The sequence below is a fragment of the Saccopteryx bilineata genome, chromosome 11 (assembly GCF_036850765.1).
Source record: "Saccopteryx bilineata isolate mSacBil1 chromosome 11, mSacBil1_pri_phased_curated, whole genome shotgun sequence".
In the NCBI taxonomy this organism is placed as follows: Eukaryota; Metazoa; Chordata; class Mammalia; order Chiroptera; family Emballonuridae; genus Saccopteryx; species Saccopteryx bilineata.
In genome coordinates, this window is record NC_089500.1 from 81,128,801 (window position 1) to 81,154,093 (window position 25,293).

Here is a 25,293-nt window from a genome sequence, read left to right on the forward strand (position 1 = left end):
GAGAAAATACATCAATCAACTAATGAATGCATAAATAAGTGGAACAACAAATGTTTTTCTAAAATCAGTAAGTAGAAAGAAAGAATACATTTGTCATTTATGGCTGGTGGGCATAGTCACAAAGTGGTATAGTCACTTTGGAAGACAGTTTGGCAGTTTCTGACAAAACTAAACAGAAACTTTAGATAGAAGTTTACATAATACACATAGGTTAATAATGTAAGATATAACCCTGCCTTAGTTATTTGCACAATGAGTAGAACTTTAGTAATAACTTGTTTTTTTTAATTAAAAACACATAATGAATATCTTAGGATGCCATCAATAAATATTCATTTTAACATACCTTTCAGATACAGCCAAAGTATTATATTCTACAGATGAATTTTTTAAAAGAAAAATATTTTCTGAAGTTTAATGGATACACAAAAAGCATATGAAGGTGAATGACTCAATATATTTACACAAAGTAAGCGCACTCCTCTACTCAGCACCCAATGTGGGAAACAATCATTACCAGAATCTCAGAAACGCCTCCCAAAGGCGGTTGGAACTCCCAGTCTCTACCTTCATTATTCTGTTTCCTAACATCATAAATTGTTTCACCTGTTTCCAAACTTTCAAAAATGGAATGCGCTATGGTATGTATTTTGTCTGGCTTTATGAATTTGTTAGATTTTATCCATGTGGTTGTATGTGCTTGTAGTTCTTTCGCTCTTTGGTGCTTTCTTTTTGTGGTGTGGTATTTCATTGTATGAATAAAACAATTTTTTTTCTATTGTAGATGGATATTTGGCTTGTTTCCAGTTTAGAGCTAAAATAATAACTAATTTTTGTTTCCTGCAACTCAAGCCTGATTCTCTTCCTTTACTGGGATCCATTCTGCTATTTCCCCCCCCCTGGTCTTGTAACACAGGAGTTGAGGCTATGTCTAGTCCTTGTTCACTGCTACTCTAAAACAAACAAACAGTTGATTAATAATTTTAGTTTCAACACATCACTAATTGCGTTCTATTACACAGGTGGTATTAAATACAAGTTTTTTGTATTTCTTCGGTATTTAACTTCACTCGAAGTTAGCATTCCAAACATGTTTGCTAAAAATGTGTGCACACACAAAAAATGACTGATATGTATAAATGGTGGACAACAATCATTTTACCTGAAGGTCTGGGTTTATCTCACAAAGCCTACTACTTGTGTGGGCGGCAGTGGTTACCTTTGTTTGTGCTCTTTGTTGTATAGAACTTGAAGACACCTATCTTGGGTCGTGTAGTCGTGGCCGAGTGGTTAAGGCGATGGACTAGAAATCCATTGGGGTTTCCCCGCGCAGGTTCGAATCCTGCCGACTACGGGGCTTCTTTTTTCCATCTTTGGATGAAAAAACTCCCCACATGTTCAAGGTTCTTGTCTAAATTTGCCAAGCCAGAGCCCCCACAGCATGGAGAGGGGAGTCGCCATCACCCTTTCATTTTTGAAAAGTGTGCGATCACTCTCCCGTCCGCGGAGACCTCCTCAAGTATGGGGACACCCGCGTGTCCCCGCCACCAGACCCACTGGAAGACTGCCTTCTCAGGACAGTCTCCATGTTGTTTCCTTCCCCCATAGAAATAGCCCCACTTCTCAGGTTGCTGTCTTGGGTCAGTGAAGGACTCCATGTAATCAGTGGGTCGGGTAAGGAGTTACTCCTCGTTAGGGTAGTAGTGTCATCCCCAGCCCCCCACCTCACCCCTGCCCCACGGGAGACTGGGGCTAGATTCCAACACCGGGAGGTAGAAAGACCACTTCTGTATTCAGTCACCATTTCAAACTTCCCGGCAATCATGTCACTGCGTAGGATCAAGTGTTGCATTCCGCCTTTCTTTAACGTGAAAGCTGCAGCATTTACGCCGGGTACCCTGGATCCTGCAGGCGGAGATGCTGCTCCTCTGTCTCCCGGAACGCTCGGCGACGGGCCACTGCTGGGCTCTGGGAACTGAGCTGCTGAGGACCCGCCCCCTCCCCTGCTGATGTCGCTTCCAGTCCTGGCCACGCTGATCAGAGAAGCCACAGCTACTTTGAGGCCCAGAAGAGAAGCTAGTTTTAATGACAGGGGACTTAGAAGACTCGTTGATAGTTAATAAGAATGCGGTTGTCTGGCACCTGCCTCCCACTTACATGCACAAAGAGCTTCTGGGGCAATATGCCAAGAAGAAGGTAAAAAAGCCCACGGAGGTGTTTAATTCCTCCATTCTCCTAGACATCAAGCCCTGGAATGGCGATGCTGACACCATTCTCCGGACAGCATCTGGGGGCTGTGTGTGCTCCATCCAGCTATATTGGCTGACCTGGGCAACCCCAAGCTGGTGCCCCTGGACTTGAGCCTCCACAAGATGCAGATCAGAAGTATGGGGGCCAATTGCCATTAGTCACACACTTGTGGGAAGAGGAGATCCTCCTGCCCCAATTTCCAAGAACATTTGAGAAGTGTCAACATCGCTTCTTTCAACAAGATCTGAAGCTCCAAGCAGTGTGCTTGTGAATGTATGTTAGACTTTATGAATTAAAGCCTCCTGAAAGGAAAAAAAAATCACTAAACATTGGAACAGAGCTCATCCTAAAGAGACCCACTCATACAGTCATTTGATTTTTTAAAAAAAGGTGATCCTGCAGTGCTCTGGGGAAAGGCTGTTCTTTTCAATTAATTGAAATTCAATAAACTGGTGGCTCAGTTGTATATCAATAGGGAAATAAATTAATTACAACATACACAAAACTCAAATCAGATGAAATGCATAGTTAAACCTGAAAGGTAAAGCAATAATGCTTCTGTAAGATAACTTAGGATAATTTCTTCATGAGTTCGGAGTATGCAGGAATTTCTAAAATGGCACCAAAAACAGTCTCCACAAAAGAAAGTATTTATGTGTAACTTAGATTTCACCAACATTGGGAAATAATTTATTGCTGGCCACCAATAAGCAAGTACCAGGCAAGTTATTTCTATTACCTGTGCCTAACAAAAGACTGTGTCCGTAGTCAGAGTTCTCCAGAGAAACAAATCCAATAGGATGTGTATGTATATAGGTTTATTTTGAGTAAATAGCTTAGGCAGTTATGGAGGATGACAAGTTCAGATCTGTAGAATGAGCAGGAGGCTGATGACCTAGGGAGAGTTGGTGCTACAGTTCAAGTCTGGAGGCTGTCTTGGCAGAATTCACTTTTGCTCAGGAGGTCATCTTTGTGCTTTATTTGTGCCTTCAGTTAGATGAGGTCCACCTACATCATGGAAGACAATCTGCTTTACTCAGAATCCACCAATTTAAATGCTAATATCATCCAAAACACTGTCACAGAAACAGAATAATGGTTGACCATATATCTGGGCACCATGGTTCAGCAGGTTGACACATAAAAAAATAAAATAACAAAACGCAAATAATACAAAGTGTTATAAAGGATGTAAAACCGGATGGTCATATATGGGAATGTAAATTGGTTCAATCACGTGCAAAAATGTTTTCGTTTGAACAAGCTTTATCTTGGGAAAGGTGGGGAGAAGAATTGTCCAGTGGCATTTTGTTTGGGGGGAAACAAATAAAATGCCTGTGAGTGAACACGAAGACTTTAATCCAGTTCCCATAGACTGATATGAACAACTCCTGTGATGTGGAACTGATCTGTCTTGTGGAGAACAAGACCACGCTCACCAGTATACTGAGGGTGGAAGCCCATTTGGAATCTCTAGTGTTCCTTGAAGTCACCCAGGATGCACTTTGATTTTCACAGTTCAAAGCAGGCATTGGAGACCCTAAAGCCCTAGCCTGAACTGTGGTCCCAGTCCACCATCAACATTGTCTCAGCTCCTCTGACTTTCACTATGGAATTGCTATCTGGGCGACCAGTGTATAGACTGTGTTTCTATCTTGTATCTTATATATGGAAAGTGTGGGCTAAGTCTCCCATCTAAACAGTATCTTCAATCTCTCATAAAGTTAAGAAACATCTAGTTTTTATTCTTATTTGAAAAACATGCTCTGGCTTTCCCATCATAATAAACCAAAATCTCCAAGGGCAGAGCCAGTGCTTGGTGTCCTGCTTAATTCTATGTCCATCACACGGACACAGTGGGCATGGCACAAGAATTTCCCTTCCTAATTCCGAGTCTGCACACTCTCAGGGCGGGGGTAGGCCGTGCAGGTTGCATCACTGGGTCTGATCTTGGGCTCATTAGTTAATAGGGGAGGGGATTGCTCATTGCAAGCCAGAGTTCTGAATTCACTTGAAGAAATCATGTAATTTGACCACATTTTTGTTCTTATTCCAAGCAGCACCTCCCAGTCACTATGGCCTCTCCGTGAGTGGATCAGAGGCCGTCGGGGCGAGGTGGGGGGAGCACCGGGAGAGATTCTGTCACTCAGGTGGCACAGCGCATCCTGAGGGTCCCGCCAGCGTTAACGAGTGGTTAACTCCTGCGGAGGAATTTCTGTATCAGCTGTCTTCATGCAATGGAAATGTCCTGGGGCAAGCGATCCTTCTCCACGGGCCTTGTGAAGGCTCAGATACTGGCATCTGCCATTATTACTCTCAGTAAAGACCATGGACTTCTCTGCTCAGGCCTCGGGGTCGACGACAATCTGGGACCCTTCTGCTCTTGCGGTGACGCCACCATCACTAGACGGCGGTGGACAGTCCCGGTCACTCATGTCTCCTGGACCCAGGGAATCTTACTGCTAAGGAGTGTGGGAGAGGCAGGTCGAAGCTGTGTCAGACAAACCCCGCTTTGAGACACTGGAGTTTTTTGTCCCGCGTCACCCTCGAGTCCCCATGAGTCGTAGCGTCAGAGGAGTCTGACCACACTATGTCCACGACACGAACCTTCCAGGCACCCCTGCGTTGGAGCTGGAGCTGCGGCGATTCCACGCGGCAGCGCTGGGGGCGACACGCGTAAAGTCGCCCCGCGGCTGGGCTTCATGGCCTCCGAGCTCCGGAGAAGCGCCGACCCCCTTCTGCGACCTCGGAATCCGAAGTGCGCTAGCATTTTGCACCAGGAGCCGGTGCGCAGGAGCAAAGACCGCCTGCCTTGGAGGCGGAGGGAGACAGTCAGAACGCGCATCTCCGCCCCTAGCAGAGGGCGACGCTAGTTCAGAAAAGATGACACTTTGTATCGGGAAGGATGCTGACACGCACACAGCCTGCGGGCTTCAGTGGCATAAGAGTTAGAACTCTAAAACCTGAACTCAGAGACCCGGGTTCAAGTCTCGGAGGAACCCACGCTGCTTTCTGCACCATTTGTTATCATACCTTTTTGTCTCCCTTTAGGGGTGGCTGGCATGGAATCCCCCGTTCACAGGAACTCAGAGTGGACCTGGAACGAGGAGACAACATGGCCTCTGTGGGCCCCACTGCCTCCCTGCTGTCTGTTCGGAGCAAGGACCATCACTCCTCCTTCCCCTACCTAACACAATCTGTGTCACCCATAGAATTTTGAGTTGAGTTGAACTTTTCTCTTGATTTACCGCTTTATAAAATGTACTGAACTAACACCGTGTAGGAGCGAAAAGATCTAACAAAACTGAGGGAGAAGAAACCTCGCAGATTTAATATCTTTCTGCCCAGAGAGGATGGGACTCCCTAATGCCTGTTAGGTACAATGACTAGAATTTGTAGGCATTGACCAGAATTTGTATGCATGAGAAATAAAGACTTATGGGATAGATTCCTACTTTAAAAAATAAAGAACTTCTTGAACGTTCTCAGATATCAGAACACAGGAAGCAGAAAAGAAGGGCCTCCCTGCAAGCTACCAGGCGACTAACTGATTCCTCTTCCAGTCTCTGTAATCAGACCTCGATCTTACCTTCCCCTTCTCACAGTTTTCCACTAGACTAGACCCTGATTTCCATTCTGATTTTGAAGGCAAAGTGGGATCTGGTTATTAACGACAGTTCCTGTTTATGTGCAAGTTTGTATTCCCAGCAGTGGAATACGTCAAGGGATTGTGCTATGTTTTTACAATGGAATACTATATGTATATGGCAATACAGTCAACAAACCTTTAATATAATGTTGAGGGAAAGAAAACAGAAATAGTAAATCTGGACGCTTCCACTTATATACAATTTTTTTTAATGCAGTGTTTCCCTATGTTATTAGATATGACTGACTATTGTGGTTATCTCAGTGGGAAGTGCTTGGGGTCAGGGGGAGCTTCTGGGTGCTGATCGTGACCTACTTCTATTTAGGTCAAACTGGTGTGTGGACATTATGAAAAGTCACAGAGTCAAAATGCTTGAGAGTTGTGCATACTTCTGCATCTGTTTTACTTCACTAAAAACAAAAAGCACTCTTTACCTTGATTGAGATATTTATCTAGCAAAAGGAATAAAATCTAGCCTGACCTGGGGTGGCACAGTGGGTGGATAAAGGGTCAACCTGGAACGCCGAGGTCCCCAGTTCAAAACCCTGGGCTTGCCGGGTCAAGGCATATGTGAGAAGCAACTACTTTGAGTTGATGCTTCTCATTCCTACCGCCCTCCTCTCTCTCTCTCTCCCCTCTCTCGCAAATCAAAATCTTCTTTTAAAACGGGAATAAAATCCAGCATTTAATGTAGAAGTTGCTCTCTGCTCGGGATTTTTTCTAAGCACCTTGCAACCATTGCATCTTTGTTTTGAAGGCTAAGAAACTGACACAGATCTTAAGTAACTCACTCAAAGTCACACATTTAGTAAGTGGCAGAGAGCCAAGGGAGTCCGCGGCAGAGTTGGGGTGTGTAATTCTCAACCTCTACAAAACAGAAGAAAGAGCTTTCAGTTCCATTCTCCCACACAGTAATCCCCAGGCTGAAAGTGAAAACAGACTTGGAGAAGGATCCATCCAGGATTGGAGACCTCTATAGATGGAAGATTTGCTGGAGGCTGTGGCAATGATCCTGTGAAGATGATGTGGACTGTAGGGCAGGAAAGAAGGCAAAACTCAGACTGGAGAGGGGGGGAAATAGTGAAGAAGACAGGAATCACGTGCATCATGGCAACGTAGGTGTGGGGCTAGTGGGTGAGAATCAGGTATGTCAAGAACTCCTCCCTGTGGTGTGAGCAGAGTGGCGCAGCGGAAGCGTGCTGGGCCCATAACCCAGAGGTCGATGGATCGAAACCATCCTCTGCTAAGCGTTCTTTTCTTACGACTTTGCGCACAGGAGGCATCCTGCTTCCTTCACCACAAAACAGAAATCTTAGTCAAAGGGAAAAAGACGGCACCACAACCTTCCTGTCCTCTTTTTTCTGGGACAGAGTGACCTCGTTTTGATTGCTCCAACTATATTTGAAGCTCAAAATAATGGAAGATGTTCCTCAGTCTTCTCTATCTTCCACCTCAACTGCCCACTTGCTCCCTGCTTGCTGGACTGTCACGTGGACCTACTCAGAAATTCCTGGAATAAAGGGATTTCCATGTCTGCACGGAGGCAGACGGTGGATTGCTGTGATTTCCCCTGTCCCGGAGAAAGGGAAAGGGAAGAGAAAGTATTCAACTGGAAAATCCTGGAAAAAGGGCAGAGAGAGGAATGAGACGCGGGACGGTGGACACAGGGAAAGAGTTAGAAGAGATGTTGGGGAAGAGGAGGGACAAAGTACAGGAATGGGGGACGTGGGGTTTAAGGGAGACAGTCCTCGTCCACTGAAGCAGCATACATGTAACTTCAATTTATGTCTCTCTGGGTTCAGGGACCACAATTATACCAAGGCCTGACCTCCCTTTGACAAAGAGGTGTTTCCAGTAAATGCAGGCTGACTTGGGTGTAGATTAATGAGGTGGGCCTGGCCATCGGATGGCCTCCATTCTGTGGGTCCCGATATACAAATACACTTGATCTAAAGTATGACTTTGAAAATGTTTTTTGTAGCCATAGACACACTTAGATGGATGTTTTAAATTACATATGATATAAAAATAAAAGCTGAACAGCATTGATTTAATGGTTCACTGGGCAAAATTAGAAAATCATCAAATATTACCCAAGTGAAGCTTAGGGAAAAAAATAATAAAGGAAATGGCTGAGTTGATGCTTTAGAATAGAAATATAAAATGGAGATTACCTACAAAGCTGAAATTTTACCTGAAAAAAAAAAAAAGGTAAAATTGCTAAACCCTTGAATAAATGGATCAAGTAATAAAGAAAAGAAGGCATACAGCTGCTCTCAGAAATGGGGAGGAGAATGACCTGTCTAGATAATTTCAAAAATGAGTAAAAGGCTGAATGGCAAGAGAGGTGACTGGCAAGCTGCCAAGGCACAGATAGAGCAAACCCCCCTAGAAATTTCTAGGAAGATATTCAACTGTGGTTAACATTCCGTTCTCTCTCTTTCTTCAACACTGTACCTAGACCCTGGGACAAGCCGGCCTGGCATAACTTTTGATTGGATTACAAACAAAGTGACTTTCCCTCATTTCTTGAATTGTGTGGTGGTTTTCTTGTGAACGCCCAGTTTGTATTCACAACCTGGTGACCATAACTCTGAATCTTGGCTTTCACTGTAGATGATCCAAGATTTCCTGGAACTTCCTTTTACATGTGCTTGTAGAAGGGTCTAGCTCCTTGGAGAGCAAACACTGCTTTCTTTAGGAAAGGCTGCCTTCAAAGCAGGGTTTTGACTGAAGGATACATGAAGTTATCACCAAAGCCTAGGCTCTCTTGATGGGGGCGTGGAAGGAAACACCTTGAGGACTGTGGTCTAATTCCTACCATTGGGACTGTGGTCTGATTCCTTTTTTTAAAAATTAATTAATTAATTTTTAAATTTTTCCAATGAGTTGAGAAAGAGAGAGAGGGAAAGGGAGAGAGAGAGAGAGAGAAAGGAGAGAGAGAAGCTTAGTTATTTCATTTAGTTGTGTACTCATTGATTGCTTCTTGTACTTGCCCTGACATGGGGTTATCCACTCAACCACTGGGCCAGGACCTCCAATTATTATTAGTTTTTAAAGTACTAAAGTAATGTTAACCTTATTCTGTTTGGGGAAGCATGTGGAGTATTCCACTGGGACCAAGAAGAACCACACTGGGGAATTTTCCTTCCAGGTAGACAGCAGCAGGTTCTCACAAGAATAAGGCCTTCGTAGATTTCCAAAGAAAGCTCCAGAGCTGGCAGGATTTGAACCTGTGTAGGAAGACCCCAGTGGATTTTGAACCCACCACCTTAACCACTCAGCCACGACTACGTAGCTGATCTCTTGCTCATGAGCATAAGCAGCCACTCCGAACTTCAGTTCTCTCCAAGAGATGTCCAGTATTCCACCAGAAAGTGTCTTTGCTGTCAGCATTTCTTGCTCTGACATTATGATGCTTCCTTTCTTCCTTATAAAATAATTTCTATTAAAGCTGAGTGGAATTCTATTCCCGAGTCCTCACAGATGCAGGTGTGTTGGCAGTTTAGGACATCTCGGGTGTCAGAGTCAAAATTGAACCTGGTCCTTTAGGTGGACAGTTTTCTCGGAGGAAAAAACACAAGGCAAGTAAGGTTCCACCGAGATTTGAACTCGGATCGCTGGATTCAGAGTCCAGAGTGCTAACCATTACACCATGGAACCTCATGAGTGGCAAGTGTTTCCATAATCGCCTTGGATGAGTTAGAGTAATTCTACTGCTAGCACTTAGTTAAAATTCTTAGTCTACTCACACACTCTTTCGAGGAAATCATAAGGACTTTTATTTTCTCTCATCTTATTTTTTTGCCGAGCATCCGAATCTATGAAGTCTAACCTCCTCTCAATTAACTCGGACACTTTGTGGTCCTGGTCCTTGCTTTCTTCATTAAGAAAAAAAAAAAAATAAATGAGTGAGCATTTCTTAGACATAGCACCCCTGGACTGAACATCTTTTATTCATTAAAGATTTAACAGTTAAGAATTCGACGTTGATATTTTTAGTTCTTATGTAGACCGGTAAACCGAACTTAGAGATTTCACATCGCTTATCTGCAGATCTGCTCAATATCAGCCATGAGAGCTTTCTCCTCCACCTGGTTATCAGGTCCATCTCCTGTAAAAAACTAGCTTTAATGTGTCGATTTCTTGCAAATTCAGGGAAGGAACTTGCAAGAGAACTGTGTTTGAGAGGAAATGGGAAAGTTACGCTTGAAGAAAACGTCTCAGTTTTGTCACTTGTAGCGATGGATGAGGAGCTCACCAGAGGCGCGGCATTTCGAAGACATCCTGCTTGCCCCCAACGAGGGGCAGGTGCCCAGCGAAGGCTCCCAACTGCGCCAAAGCCTGGCTGCTGGTACGCAGGGACCTTTTCCAGCGCTCAGGGACAGAAAATGTTTCCGGACTCCCGGCAGGCGGGTTCCTCGTGGGGGGTGCACCCTCCCCAGTCCTGCCGAAGCACCTGCAGTCTGGTCTCGGTCCGCTCCGCAGGGCGGCAGCGGAGCTGTCAGCATTCAGCGGAGCTTTACCCATTTGCGCCTTCGGGGTCCGGGCTGGTGGGGTTCCCAGCGGGTGTGCAGGCATCGCTCAGGGCTGCACAACGATGTAAAAGATAACACAGTGGGAGGAAACCCTGAGCAGCGCCACCCGACTGAACAAAACTCGCTGGCGCATTGCGCGCAGTCCCCCTCGGCCGCCGCTGCGCTCGGGGGGCGCTCCCTCGCGCACAGGGAAGACCGCAGAACGGAACTCCCCTGCTAACCCGGATGAGCAAAACGTGCACAGGGGTACCTCTTCTTATTCGCTCGGCGATTAAAAACGAGCGAATGAACACGAGGAAACTTGCAAAGCATCTATTCCATGCAAAACCCTTATACGTAATGCTCACCTTCTTAGGCTGGGACCTTGTACCAGACTCAGGGTGTGTTCACCCAACACGACTGCGTCTGTATGATCTCCAGCGTCTGCAGACAGCGCTTTCCTGCAACTCACAGGAGCACCGTGTGGAAACATAGCCAGAGGAAGAAATTTTAAAAGGAGTGTAGAAGTAGCGCTGGCTAAGTACAGAAATAAAACTTCCCCTCTTTAGTAAACAAGCTATTCTTTCAGGTGGGTGATAGCTGGTGTCCTGGATAGTCACTTCTTGGTCTAGAGCCATTCTAAAAGTACATGTAAACTTGAAAAGCAGGACGAAGGAGTTGGAAAGAAGAGAAATTAGAACTGAAATGCACAATCCATGTCCCTGAACAGATTAGTGTCCACTGGGAAGGAAGTTTTGTAAACACACCCAGGGGTATGTTGGAGAAAGTGCTTGCTTCTGGCAGTCTAATCACACAGATAAGTTGGAAAGCTAAAACAAATAAAAATGAAAATTTTTTTACTTGCACAGCGATTGATAATGTTACTCTGCAGAAAGTGCTGGTCCATGACCTTTATAGACAGAATGCACTGTATAGTTCAGCATATAGATCCCAAATGTAAAAAAGGAAGTGGTTTACCCCAGGCAGCAACAAGACAGTAATATATAAAAGGGAAAGAAGAAGAGTAAGTTTCGTAATGGACTTAGAATTATGGCTCAGATAAACCAGCTGCATTTACTTTTAGGGGTCCCTGCCAGCATTGGTGTGTGAACATGAAAAACCAACAGTATGTGGAGCTGCCCTCAATATGTGGGTGACTGCTGGTTGTCATGGAGGGAAGAGGTGCTCAGCCCATGTAGAGAACTGCACTTACTAGTTAAAAAAGAATTTGCTTGGGGCCTCATGGCCACTGAAAGGCATTTTATGCATTTACCAATACAAGAAAATAAAGCTGGCAATTTCTTTTCTGTCCCTTTAATGGACTGTGAAGTTATTAGGGAAGATTTCTAAAACCTTTGCAGGTTTATCATCCCATGACGTACAGAATGGAAACTTACACATCTTCTCACAGACACTAAACACACCACTTAGCAAACTATTCCAGGGAATTCACAAAATGGTTGATGACTCTGTGCCACAGCCTAAGAATCCCCTGCATTAGGGTTTCTCCTTTATATCATGTAGCCTAACTGTAACAATAATAAAAGATGAAATCATGCAAGTAAAAGTAAGCATAAAGCTGCCATAGGAACATTCTCTTTAAATTCAGGCTGCATGATTCATTAACCTCAATATTGTAAATTAGGCAAAGGTGCACCCAAGCCCGGAGCTGAAATTCCAGTTAAACCAGTTGTCCGTGTCTTTCTCATCTCAAAGTGGTTATGCAAGGTGGGTTCCTGTGCGTGCACCAGAGTTATACAGACTGGGCCAGAGCCAGTGTATTCAACCAGGCTCATTTTTAAGCCATTTTACACTCCCTCCAATATTAAAAAAAATTAAAGCAACAACCTGCAATAATAAAATTAAAGTAAATATGCTACTAAATGTCATATTAAACATCAGATTCCTAGAAAGATTTTAGATTAGAGCACTCAATATTGTAAAAACATTAATTCTACCCCAAACTGACCTAAAGAGCCAGTGCATCATTTGTAATAATACCACTGGGTGTTGTTGTTTTATTTGTTTATTTGTTTGTGTTTTTGGAGATTGATAAATTGACAAAAATATAATATTAAAGTAAAAAGGGCCAAAGTATCCCAAGTTATCTTTAAAAAGGAAAGCAAAATTAGAGAACTCACTTTACCAAATACTAAAGACCTAAAGGTAGCATAATCAAGACAATATTGAATTGCTCATGGACAATGACACTAAATAGAATTCAGACTTAGACTCCACACTCCATACCTTGCTTTATGAGCAAGGAAGTACTTTAGAAATAGTAAGAATGAATAGTCTTTGCGTAAGTTGTGAATACAAGGGGGGAAATGATCAAATGATTACCACCATGGAAAATAATTTTTAATTGATCCCTTTGACATTATCCAGAAAGCCAGTTCCAGGTAGACTGTGGATCTGAATGTAAAAATGAAATAAATGAAAAAATAGACAGACAGACAGATAAAGCAAGCTTCTACAAGCAACATAGAGAAATATCTTTGTGACTTTGAAGTAAGGAAATATTTTCTAAATTCAACACCATAGACAGTAGTAACAATGGTCACGCCTTTCTACCTGGATCATCAAGTCCTGCAATCCTGCAAATTTTCTAGTATTTTTTGATTATCTTTGACATCCTTCTAAATTTTATGGAGTTTTTCTAAAGTTGATCTTCCAATATTCTATTTACTGCTTTTTTTTTTTCCTGCTATCATATTCTTAATTTCTTAGAGGTCTTGGTCTCTTCATCCTCATTTAAAAAAGTTATCCTAAGTTCCTATTCCCAATTTTACACTGATACAGTTTTAAAATAACAGTAAAATAGCTTCCATTTTGTGTCGTAGACTAAACATCCTCTACAATTTGTGTAACACTTTCACCAAAGTGTCTCTTTTTGAAATAGCTTAGTTCAAGCAGGGTTTGGGAGAGAGAAACCTGGAGACAGCCTTGAGCCCTGCCAGGCAAGAAAACTTTTTGAGGAAATAACCCTACCCATGTGGCTTTTTCTGGACAACACTTGGGAGAGAAAAGGCCCTGTTTTCGCCAGGGCTGTGACAGGACACGTTTAGGTAAGGAATACGCGGCCACTGTGGTTGGATAAGAGAAGGGAGACTGGTACGAGAGAGATACACGTGCTTTCTCCGAGTTAACAGTTTTAGTATAAAGTGAAATCCCTAGGCGTAGTCGGCAGGATTCGAACCTGTGTGGGGAAACCCAATGGATTTCTAGTCTATTGCCATAACCACTCAGTAACAACCACTGGTGCAAGTGCCCTCTTCTCAGATTATGAAGAGAGATTTGACAGATGTGATAAGGCTTCTGTATAGATCAGGGGTCCCCAAACTTTTTACACAGGGGGCCAGTTCACTGTCCCTCAGACTGTTGGAGGGCCGGACTATAAAAAAAACTGTGAACAAATCCCTATGCACACTGCACATATCTTATTTTAAAGTAAAAAAAAAAAAAGGGAACAAATACAATATTTAAAATAAAGAATAAGTAAATTTAAATCAGCAAACTGACCAGTATTTCAATGGGAACTATGCTCCTCTCACTGACCACCAATGAAAGAAGTGCTCCTTCTGGAATTGCGGCGGGGGCCGGATAAATGGCCTCAGGGGGCCGCATGCGGCCCGCGGGCCGTAGTTTGGGGACCCCTGGTATAGATAAATGTGTGTTTGGTAAATTGGGCATATTCCTCGTGCGAAGAGCGGGGAGGATAATTCAGAAGAAAAAATATTCCTTCAAGTTGCTTTTCAGTCCCATTTTCTGCTCCTCACTGGAATGAAATTTAACTTTGACCAATTTAATTTAATGTAATTTAGATGAGCTCCATTCACCCAACCACTAGTGAGCAAATCTGGCCTGTAATGGGTTTTGCCCAGGAAATGCACAGACAGAGGCTTAGGGTTTCTGTAGGGCAGTGATAGCAGGAGAGAAAGAATCAGAAAGCCGGATGTCAGGAAGAATTGATGGGGCTAACATTATACTTGAAATCCCCTGGGAATAAGACTAGACTCTGCCCCTCCCACACTTGAAGGTGTCTTTCTCGTCCCTACAAACGTATTGTGAGTTGAGCTGTTGCTGGAGCCAGGACTTCTGAATAAGAACATCGAAGCCACTGAAAATGGATCAGTGGACAGACAGGTTATATTGCTGCTCATGGAAATGCATCAACGGGGCAGAAATGGAGATGGAAATGTGCCTGCAATATTCTGTGGGGTCCGAGGATAAATACAAGAGGACATCCACAGGAACCTGCTCTGTCAGTGCACAGAAAAAATTGCTGGGGGCATTTGGTCAGTTGCGGTTGCTGGTGCTAATAATGCCAGGTTCCAGGCCACAGCTTATCTGCCCCCACCCTCCATGCATCCCTTAGGACACAAAAAGTATGAGAGAAAGTGACAGGAGAAGGGGCCAGTGATCCTCTCCTGGGAGAAAAATGTGAAATAACTGGATGTGATCCCAGCTGTGGGAGTGATGGCCCTGCTTCTGTGCCAAGATGACACAAAGTCTACACTCTGTGGCAGAAGAGAGGGGGGAAAGCAGGATGCTAGGAATTTCCTGGAGAAGAGCGGCACCCTGCAGAGTTGAGAAGGAAATCAAGAAGGGGACCCAGTCGACATCTCAGTCTGGACAAGGCACAGCTGCCTGTGGGCACCCTGCAGAGTTGAGAAGGAAATCAAGAAGGGGACCCAGTCGACATCTCAGTCTGGACAAGGCACAGCTGCCTGTGGGCACCCTGCAGAGTTGAGAAGGAAATCAAGAAGGGGACCCAGTCGACATCTCAGTCTGGACAAGGCACAGCTGCCTGTGGGCACCCTGCAGAGTTGAGAAGGAAATCAGGAAGGGGACCCAGTCGACATCTCAGTCTGGACAAGGCACAGCTGCCTGTGGGCACCCTGCAGAGTTGAGAAGGAAATCAGGAAGGGGACCCAGTCGACATCTCAGTCTGGACAAGGCACAGCTGCCTGTGGCTGCGGAAGCCTGGCCTACTCTCACCACCACACCTCATCACTTGGAGAGCCATCGTTTCATACTTGAGTCCTTGGCACCTGACATTTGCAGAATCTCACTTAAAAACACTACCTTCTCTCATTCTTAGCACATTTTGTCTCTAAGAATTTTTGCTTCAGAGCAATGCAAATTCATTAAAAATGAAATAAGTAAAAATTATGTGTTTGAAGCCAAGAAGTAAATGTGGCTGACTTGGCACCAGGTTATAAAGGAAGGAGAGCTAACATCGGCTTCAACAAAGACTTTAATGACAAAGGATCATAAGTTTGGACTCTGATAACTTAAAGATAATAACACAATGGAAAGTAAATATATACATAACATCTAAATCAATTAATCAATGAAAGCAGTTACTCATATTATTGAGGAGAATGAAAATCTGTAAATCCAAAAGGGTTTGGTGCAGTTTCAAAATGTTAATTTTGGTGGCATCTAGGTGAGGTAACATGAAATTAAGAGAACAGTAAGGCTTATTTATGTATTTGACAGTAAGCCTTCTGGTAATATTGGAAAAAATTTTTTGAGAGTATGTTTACTAAGGCTGGGGACAGTGGAACAAGGAAGGGCTTAGGATAGAAGAGGCAACAGGCTCCCCTGGTTGCAAGTCTCCTGGGGACACTTAGAGGTTAGGAGATGCACGCCTGGGAGGGAAGAAAGGCGTGGGCATGCATCGCTGGAGGGAGAACGCCTGAAACTTTTAAACTATATGCACGTGTGAGGAATTTATCGTGAGGCAGACTCTCATCACCATTTCAGGCAGCTGTCCTGTGCATCCTGGGCCGTAGAGCAGCCCCTCTTACTTCTTCCTACCAGAGGCCAGTTGTCTAAGCGTCAAATATGGTTGAAAACGGGAGGAGGCTAAAATTTGGTGCCGCCCGCCCCACTTCCTTCCTAATCTCAGGTAAACTGCAGGGAACACAGCAAGAACAAAACAACTTGTCAGAAGTGGGATTCGAACCCACGCCTCCATACGGAGACCAGAAACCCCGAGCAAGGGAAGCAGGAGCTTGAGTCTGGCGCCTTAGACCACTCGGCCATCCTGACAAGGACGAACTGGGCTGTAGGGTGACCCGTGACCAATGTTGTCCACATTACACCCAGAACACATGTAATAACACAAGTTTGAGAAACACAGGAGGAGAAAAGACCGGTTTCCTCCGGCTGGAGGCCGTCGCTGTGGCGCAACGGGGAGGAGCCCAGCTGTCAAGAAGCCGCCCCTCTGCCAGGTCATTCCTGTCTTTTTGAATGAGTTAGGAATCAAGAAAAAATGTGAAGAAAATTAGGGAAGGCTCTGGATTTTGTACCCACCTCCCGGCCCTAAAGAACTGTTTTAAAAGATAATGGAAAAGCAGCTATTGTGACTACTGGACTGAAAATTTAAAACAGTGTTTAGCATGAGCGTTGCCAGATAGCTTATCTGCTCCAATCCCAATGCCTCCCAAAGATTTATAGTCACTGGAACCTTCACTAAGAGAAAAGAACCCACATCCCGCCTGGACAGGGACTTGAACCCTGGACCCTCAGATTAAAAGTCTGATGCTCTACCGACTGAGCTACCCAGGCTCCTACTGTCTGGTTTTTAGTACTTCAATAATCACTAGAGTCTTCCAGGAGCGCTGGTCACATCTGCCGGCTTCAGGGTTGCCCCCGAGGTTTATTATACTGAGCATTCTGTTTGACTGGAACTCTTTCACTACACAGACAATCACTGGGGCGTCCTCATTGCGGAGGGGGGAGGGGCAGGGATGACTAGGAAAGTTGTGTCCAGAGCAGGGTGGGAAACATCCCTGCAGTCTGTTGTGGGACATCACACCGCTGGTCTGTGGGACGTCAGCCCCTGGTCTGTGGGACGTCAGGCTTCTTGACCCTGGACTTAAGTGGGAAGGGCTTCAGGAGCGTCTCGAGTTGGTTGAAGAAAATGTAGGCTATGGCTCATGCAGGAGATTCCGTTTCATCCATTCCTCCGTGGTTTCCTTTCTGAGCTGGGGTTTCCTGGAATCTTTATACCAGTGCTTACGTCTGGAAAACGAACTCCCTGGAAACCCACTTTTCCAACGTGTTCGTACATCTCATTTTCAGCATGCCCACCTTTCTTCTTCTTTTACTTCACTCTCCTCCCTCAGTCTCTTCTCTCCTTCCCTCCTCTTTCCCCTCATTTCTCCACCTGCATTTGCCAAGCTCAGCGTCTCCTCCCACGCTTGCCTTCCAAGAAAGTGGAGCTAGGCAACGCATCCCCACCAGCACACGGAGAGTCCCCTTTTCCCTTGTTCTCTATGTTTTTAACTCGACTTTGTCTTGAGCTCCATCCTATGTAAAGACAGGAAAGACCAGGCAGGTGGCCTCTGTCACGGTGGGTCTTCATTCCTGAGCTTTGTTAGCGCCTCGGCAAAGAAGCAGTGATAGATAGGGTCGCTGCATATAGACAGTAACTAAGATGCTGCACTGTTGCCCAATGCGTTGTGAGCTTTAAAAACGCTAATAAAGACACAATTTTGATCAGGGCCCATTTTTATCGACATGCTAAAGCAAACAAGATATATAAAGCAACAGTGTCACCATCATGAGTGATTGAACTTGTTTTGTTTTTCCTGCCTGGTGTTCTTGTGGGAATGTTGAAATTTAACAAGACAATCTGTGTTGATAGGAGACTATTGTAGGGGAGGATTATTTTGACCCACTTAGTTGTAGGCCCCACACACTTCCACTGTACCACCCACTCCTCACAGGTAGCTAGCTGTCTTCTTACTGGTTATTAATTTGAGTATGCCTTAACAGCCATTTGGATCTGTGGCAACTTTCCTTTTTCCTTTTTCTAGCCATCTCTCCCAAGCCCTGTCTTTCATTCTGGGTCTACCCTCACATTTCCTTCTTGAAATTGCTGCCTACAGGCAAATGTCTAAGGCGTTTGCATCTCCGTAACTTACTCAGGAAAACCAAAGCTCTGAACCCCTTTATCAGGAAGTTGGCAACCAGCCCGTTTGGATCTCCTGCATATATAAATATTTTGTAAGGATGGGTTTTTGTCAGAGAAGTCTGGTGCTTCCAGACAAGGAGTCCTGCAAAGCCATTTTAAAAGCATTTCCATTTCTTTGTTTCTTAGGTAACTTCTTCACCCTTATTGGCTATCTTTCTCCCCCTTTCAAAAAAAAAACAAAACAAAAACATCTTTTTTAAAATTTTTATTTTTATCTATTTATTTTTCCAGATGTATTTGAAGCCTCCTCTCAGTCCACACAGGTCGTTTTCTCTTTTATTCTCTAGGTACTTGGGCTTACAGTTATCAAAACCCAAACCCAAGGTGATCTTTCCTCGCTGGGATCTGTTCACACCGGAGCCCATGCACCTGCTGCTTGTTTATTCAAAGTCAGACTTCTCTCTCGGCTTCATGGTTCTATGCTACTTTGTTTTGTATGATTTGGATTGTTCTGATGTAATATCTGTCACACACACACATTGCACATAGAGTTGCTACTAGAGAGGTAAAACTTTTAAATGGACTTTTACAAAGATGGGTTATCAATACTCCAAACTTCTTACAAAACCAGAGATCAATATTCTCCAAGGACAGAGAGGGGGAAAAGTTAATTGGGATGAATCTAATATTTCAAATCCAGAAGGGTGGTTTTACTGTATAAAGTCCAGGCTCAGAAGATGCTGACTGATGCCTTTTCTGAGCTGTTCTTCTGTGCCCCTTAGAGTTCTGCAGGGCAACTGGCTCTACTCTCATTCTCTCCGCTACAGAAGCTGCAGACATTGTGTTGACCTCTTAACGCAGAAGCCATCTCCCCAGATGGTTTCATTCCCAGCAACCTCCCCAGCTGCATTAACAGAATAAAATCACAGCCTTCCAACGGACAAGAAGTGACCTCTGGTCTTGAAAGCCAGTAACTTTTAGTCCTAAGTCAATGCTCCCCCAGGAAAGTCTTCAAAGGAAGGTTTGGAAATGCACTGAGGACAGTTGTGGGCCAGGCCCTGGTGTTGTTAGTGACCTTCTATAAAACTGCTCAAAAGCTCAATGCAAATGTTAATTCCAACAAAACTAACCTGAATCCTGCTGGTGGTTCCCTTTAGAAAACCAAGCACTTATTTAGCTTGGTTCCAGAGAATATGCCACACACATTTTATTCCTGCCACTTGTTCCTTACCTCCTCAACTTTAGCTTCAAAATGGTCTTTCAATTTCTATTTGGCTGCGGAAACTTCTCATTTAGAAGGCCGTGGTGCAGTCACACTGCTCATTCCCTGCCCCAAACCCACACGCAGAAGGTCCCTGCTCTTGGGGTTTAATGCTCAGCAATTTCTCTCTTGAAATTCTTAAGAGTTTTTTATCTTTAAACTTGTTTTTTCAAGGTCCAGTGGGATGTGGATGGAGCACATGCAGGCATCACTTAACTTAGATGTTGAAAACTACAAGAGAAATAGAACTCAATGATGTAAATTGTATTTTATGCAATAAAGACATGATGAAAGGAAGAATATTAAAATGACAAGCCGAAGAAGTTTTGCCCAAAACTTCTGTAAAGCAAATTTTCATTGGTGCTTTTAATAAGTGAAATTTAGTCATGTGGAGGAAGGAGAAGGCAGGCTTTGGGTTCACAGAGGTAAGTTCATCATACTTGGCTGTCCAAGGCTCATTGTGTTTTTGGTCCATGAAAAGTCACTCTCAGGACTTTGTTTCATAAATATGCCTTCCCCTGTGATGCCATGTATTCAAGCCCTTTGCTCCAATGTGTGGATCTTCTCTTAAGTATTTAGGATACTTAGGAAAAAAAACTACCCTTGAAAAGTGTTTTGAGTGATTTTAATTTTCATTGGCACTGCTGATCTTGATTTTGTTTTCTCCTACTCAACACAGTTTTTAGAATCTATTGTCTTGCTACATTTACATCTGCTTCTGTGTGCAGCTGCTGCGTGGCACAAAATTCATATGCAGCCACTGCAGTACAGCTGATGGGCATCCAGGTTGCCTCCTACAATCTGGTACCTCAAAATGCTACCGACTCTACTGGGCAAGACCAGCCATGGAGCTGGGCTGGAATTTCACCGAGGTATATTTCTAGGAGAGAAATCGCTGCCTAGTAACTTAAAAGCTATACAGGGGGAGAAAACTCATTTAATGTCAAAGCTGCAAAAATCTTAAGATCCTAAATTTAAGACCAAGATCTTAGTCCATGTAGAATGTCATTGAATGCATTTTTTTTTTTTTACATCTAAGTTGCATCATTCTAAGAAGAAATCTCAGAGGGAGCTATTAATTTACTTTTCCAAAACCACAAGGTACTTTCTCAGAGGAGGGAATCTCTGCTAGCTGTGACCTTGGCAAGAGAACAGAGGTGTATCAGAAGTGGGACACAAACCCACCGAGACCAGAAACCCCCGTGGGAAGCAAAGCTTGAGTGTAGCTGCCTCAGACCACTCAGCCACTCTGATGCCTCAGTGTTTAGTTGTCAGAGTATTATAATAAAGACTCTGACAATCAATGCCCAGCTGCATCCTAGGGTAAAGGTGGGGGACCCCATTTCTGGGATATGATGGACTAGGGTGCAACCCTGAACTCACTGAGAAATTCGAAGACAGGAGAGGACAGGTGTCAGTGAGGACCTGAACAATTCCTACAGCCCTGAGGTGGCATGTTGGGCAATGAGGGGCTCCCTCTTCGCCTCCCCTCCCACGGCACTCCGAACCCAGGCCCCTAGACCCCCAACCCCACTTGTTATCCCAACACTGTGTTCTTTGTAATTCACCTCTCATCCAGCAGATCCAGCTCCATGCTGCTCCAGGATCGGGGGAGATTCTCAGTGAAGAAGTGGCCAACCCCCTATCTGAACAAGAGGGTCATATTGTTCTCAATCCTTCCAGATTGTGATGTCAGACATGAGTGAGGGATCCTTCAGGTGATTTCCTGTGCTGGCCTGAGAGTCCTCTAAGGGGCTCTTCAGGAATGATGGAGCGTTCCCTAGATTCCTGACCACAGACCTGCAAGACAGAATAAATGGGGTTGTTTCCTGTACCACGTTTCCTTACATTGTGGTTGCTGCTTGTCTGAGCTCAGTCTCCAGACTGCCCCTTTATCTAGTGAAAAGTGGCCGTTTTCTGGTGTCTTTGCCAGGGCTCCCGTGGACAGAGCTCCTCTGTCTGGATTCAGCGTCTCCAGTGAAAAGAGAAGCAGGCTTGGTCCTCAGCCCAGACCCACCTTCCAGTGTCCAGGAAAGCCCTGTCCAGGCCCTGCCCCTCTCTCGGCGCCTCTCGGTCTCTTTCCTGACACCTGACGTCGGGGATTTCCTGACCAGACGAGGCTCGAGAATTGATGTCTGGTCGCCAAGGGCGCGTTGTGAATGAAGCAGCTGCACCTGGTCCACGCCCCAACCCCGCATCCCGGCAGATGGGTCAGGCTCTCGTTGTCCGCTGACCCAACCTTGTCCCAGTCCCGATCCTAACCAACCCCTCACGGGCGGGGCGGGAAGTCCTGCACTTCCTTTGACAAAACCAATTGAGGAGGATGCTGTGACTCTCGGGGCGGGAATATCTTTATTAACAGCCCAGAAAATCGGAAAGGGGCCGAAGGTGGAATGTCAGATTTTCTAGAAAACAACAGAAACCTAAAGATATAAACATATGATCAACTTTAAGAGGAGTTAGTGGCTTCTTAGCTGGGGCTCCATAGCTCAGGGGTTAGAGCACTGGTCTCGTAAACCAGGGGTCGTGAGTTCGAATCTCACTGGAGCCTCTGTAGCTTTGCTTTTGACTGTAGAGAATGTTTCCCTGACTCCAAAGAATGAATTCCTCGATGTCTGAGCTTACTGCTAACAAAAGTAGGGAGTTATAGAACTGAGAATTCTTCAGAACAGGTAGTAAGGAATAAAGCTGCTGTGTTATATGAACTCGGTAATACCTGAAGTACAACCAATGCCAACACTGTTCCCCCCTTATTCACGCAGGATGGGTTTCAGGACCCCTGAAGCGGTGGGTAGTACCAAACCCTATGTGGTTCCCCCCCTATATACTACACATATCTATGATGATGTGTAGTTTATATGTCAGGCACAGTAAGAAATTAACAATAATTAATAATAAAATAGAACAATTATAACAATGTACTGTAATAAGAGTTATGTAAATATGGTGTATGTCAAAAAGTTTTACTATCTTGTATTCACCCTCTCGTGCTAATGTGAGATGAGGTGAGGTGAATGAAGTGGGTGACTTAGCGTTAGGCTACTACTGACCTTCTGAAGATACATTGGGAGGGTTATCAGCTGCAGGTGATCCCGGGACCATGGAACCGTGATGATGTCCATCATTGTATGTCAGGAGTGAATGATGTCCAAGGTGGAGGATCCTCCATAGTGGAAAGTTTTTTCCAAAACCTTTTGAAAGGACAATGTAATCAGAAGTGGTCTTTTTTCATGATCAAAATCTTGCTGCAGAGGTTGTAATCCTTCAGCGGTCGTTTGGGTGACTTTAATGTTGCAACTCGATCATGCTACTCACAACAGTGCCCAATTCAAAATGTATGGATTACTTATTTCTAAAAATTTTCACTTAATATTTTCAGGCTGTGGTTGACTTTAGGTAACTGAAACACTGGGAATCAAAACCTCAGATAAGGGGGGGGTCTACTGTATAAAACCAGCTGATAAACAGATTTGTATTGCATTTCAGTCACTTGCTACTTAAAGAGTCCTGACTAATTTAAGACATTGGAGGCCTAAAGAAACTATGTCATAATTATCAATTTTATCATTTATCTAATGATGCTAAACTCCCCTGGAGAGAAGAGACACATCTTATTAGATTTTGTATCTCAAAGCCTTGCAGAATATGGACCCAAGTATGTGCTCAGTAACTGTTGAATGAAACCTAGCTAAAGAAATGTAACCAGAGTGGGGTGAGTTTCAGAGATACTTTAGGAGGCTTATAAATTAACTGAAGGCCAAGGAACCAAGATCAACTAAGAAAGAGAAACAAAGAAAGTAACTAAGCCCTGGTGAATATTCTACATAAATATGAAGTGACAGATCCTGCTGGCCTCAGTGTACTATCTCACAACTGGAATTAGCTGCCCCCCAAAACAAGCCCTTGATAACATCTGAAGGTTTACATTAGTTACCAAAAGCGATGATCTATATATCAAAAATTAAAATTATGGAATTTTCCTACACCACATGTAAATTAATTAATTAATAATATGATACTACCGACAAGACCCAGATACATTCCTCAAAAAAAGTACTCTAGGTTCTTGAAACAACCACCACATTTCACATTGTACTATGTTTGAAAATTTTACAGGAAATTGATAAAGAGTGATTCACTTCTACTAAAATCAACCAGAGTAGCTTCCTGGTACCTTGGTTGCTCCTCAGAGTCTTCAGGGTTCTTTATGGTTTCACAGCTTCACGAACACTGCTCTTCTTCTCAAAATACTCCTCCATCCTTCTAGCGAAGTGACGTACTTTTTCACCACAAGCCAGTCAGAATTCAAATATGTGATGAGTAAATTTTTTTTAACTTTTAATTTTTTGAAAAAGGAATGGATGCTACTGTAACTGCGGAACCAGCTCAGACTGGCTCTGTCTGTATCTTATAAAATACTCAGTTGTTTTCAGAGACAGCAGAACAAAACTGCAAGCCATGAAGTCGAAGCATGTACAGAGGACGTGACGGAAACCCGAGTGTCTTGTTCTTTTCAGAAGTGAAGGGTGCGCTGTCCTTGAAGGTCTGGTGCTGAAACCCCTTAAATCTCTCCCAGAGCCCGGATCAGAAAGAGGTAACAGCCTGCCTCCTGTCTCCTTGCTAGTCGATTTCAAAATAAAGCCTTTCTTTTCAGAACGAGGTGCCGTAAGCATCGGTTTTTATTCCCCTGGGGCCCTGAACCCTTGCTCGGTAACACTACATTTCCAAACCTGCATGTGCAGCAAAATGAAGTAATCAAGAAACTATTTAACCTGGGTCAAAAGAAAATAACCTGGAAAACTAAAGCCATCTTTGTAATTATTTTATTGTGCTAATGTTTATAGTATTTGCAGTTCTCCCATTGAAATACAGGGGTGAGATTTTTAACTCACATTGATAAAAAGCTGTTCATTACAGGGCACTGTTTAGTGATTTAAAAAAAAAATGCAACACAGGATCTCCAGTTCCTTAGGTAAGGAGCTGGGAAGTCTCCTGTTTATCCTCACGATAATTAAAAAGCTGGACAGACGGAAAAATCAACAGTTCTGTTGAGAGGGGAGGTCACAGGGAAACCCCTGTCCCGGAGTCTGGAGACAGACGGTGAATACAGGGAGTCACGGGCTTGCTAGAGCAGAGATCTCAAGGCTCAGTCTAGTCAGTCCCTTCTCTGCACAATTCTCCTCGCTGATGAGAGTTATTCTATAAAAGCCAGAGGCTTCATGTTCATGTGTTTGTATAGTTTGACAGCTGCAATTTTCCCAGGCCAAAAACAAACAAGCAAGCACACCAACAAATAAACAAAACTGGCTTTCTAATAAGTCCCTGTATCCGGGGAGGATACAGGGACATTGGGTGGACATCACGTAGCAGGAGCAGACTGTCTGCAGTGAACCTTCACGGGGGTCCAGGCAGGTGGAGGAGGAGGAGGAGGGGTGGGGTGGTCACCGCCTTCTTCTGTGACGCGAGCAAAGCAGAAGTGGTCACCTCTAGGGCAGTGCTGTTCCCGCGGGAGATGCGGGTCGGCTGGCTCTGACTTCAAAGGCGGTTTTCAGGCGGAATCGGAAGGATTCCGGGGCTCTGCGTGCGGCGGTGGGGTGGGGGGGCTCAGGGCGGCGTTTTGCGGGATCCCTGGGTAATGGCGCTTCGCGGCGGCGCAGAGGCAGCGTGGCATCATCCTTCCGGCAGA

General features: G+C 44.3%; 6 non-coding genes across 6 annotated transcripts; 3 read left to right on the plus strand and 3 right to left on the minus strand.

Annotated features, from left to right (window-relative positions):
* Positions 1-1,272: 1,272 nt before the first annotated feature.
* On the plus strand, positions 1,273-1,354 carry TRNAS-AGA (transfer RNA serine (anticodon AGA)). Its single transcript has one exon. It is a non-coding gene; the product is annotated as a tRNA-Ser (tRNA).
* Positions 1,355-7,073: 5,719 nt separating this feature from the next.
* TRNAM-CAU (transfer RNA methionine (anticodon CAU)) lies at positions 7,074-7,145 on the plus strand. The gene has a single exon. It is a non-coding gene; the product is annotated as a tRNA-Met (tRNA).
* A 2,345-nt stretch (positions 7,146-9,490) lies between these two features.
* On the minus strand, positions 9,491-9,562 carry TRNAQ-CUG (transfer RNA glutamine (anticodon CUG)). The gene has a single exon. It is a non-coding gene; the product is annotated as a tRNA-Gln (tRNA).
* A 6,807-nt stretch (positions 9,563-16,369) lies between these two features.
* TRNAL-CAA (transfer RNA leucine (anticodon CAA)) lies at positions 16,370-16,476 on the minus strand. The gene is made up of 2 exons: positions 16,439-16,476; positions 16,370-16,415 (listed from the first exon to the last, which is right to left on the minus strand). It is a non-coding gene; the product is annotated as a tRNA-Leu (tRNA).
* A 446-nt stretch (positions 16,477-16,922) lies between these two features.
* On the minus strand, positions 16,923-16,995 carry TRNAK-UUU (transfer RNA lysine (anticodon UUU)). The gene has a single exon. It is a non-coding gene; the product is annotated as a tRNA-Lys (tRNA).
* A 5,090-nt stretch (positions 16,996-22,085) lies between these two features.
* Positions 22,086-22,158, plus strand: TRNAT-CGU (transfer RNA threonine (anticodon CGU)). Its single transcript has one exon. It is a non-coding gene; the product is annotated as a tRNA-Thr (tRNA).
* The last annotated feature ends 3,135 nt before the right edge of the window (positions 22,159-25,293 follow it).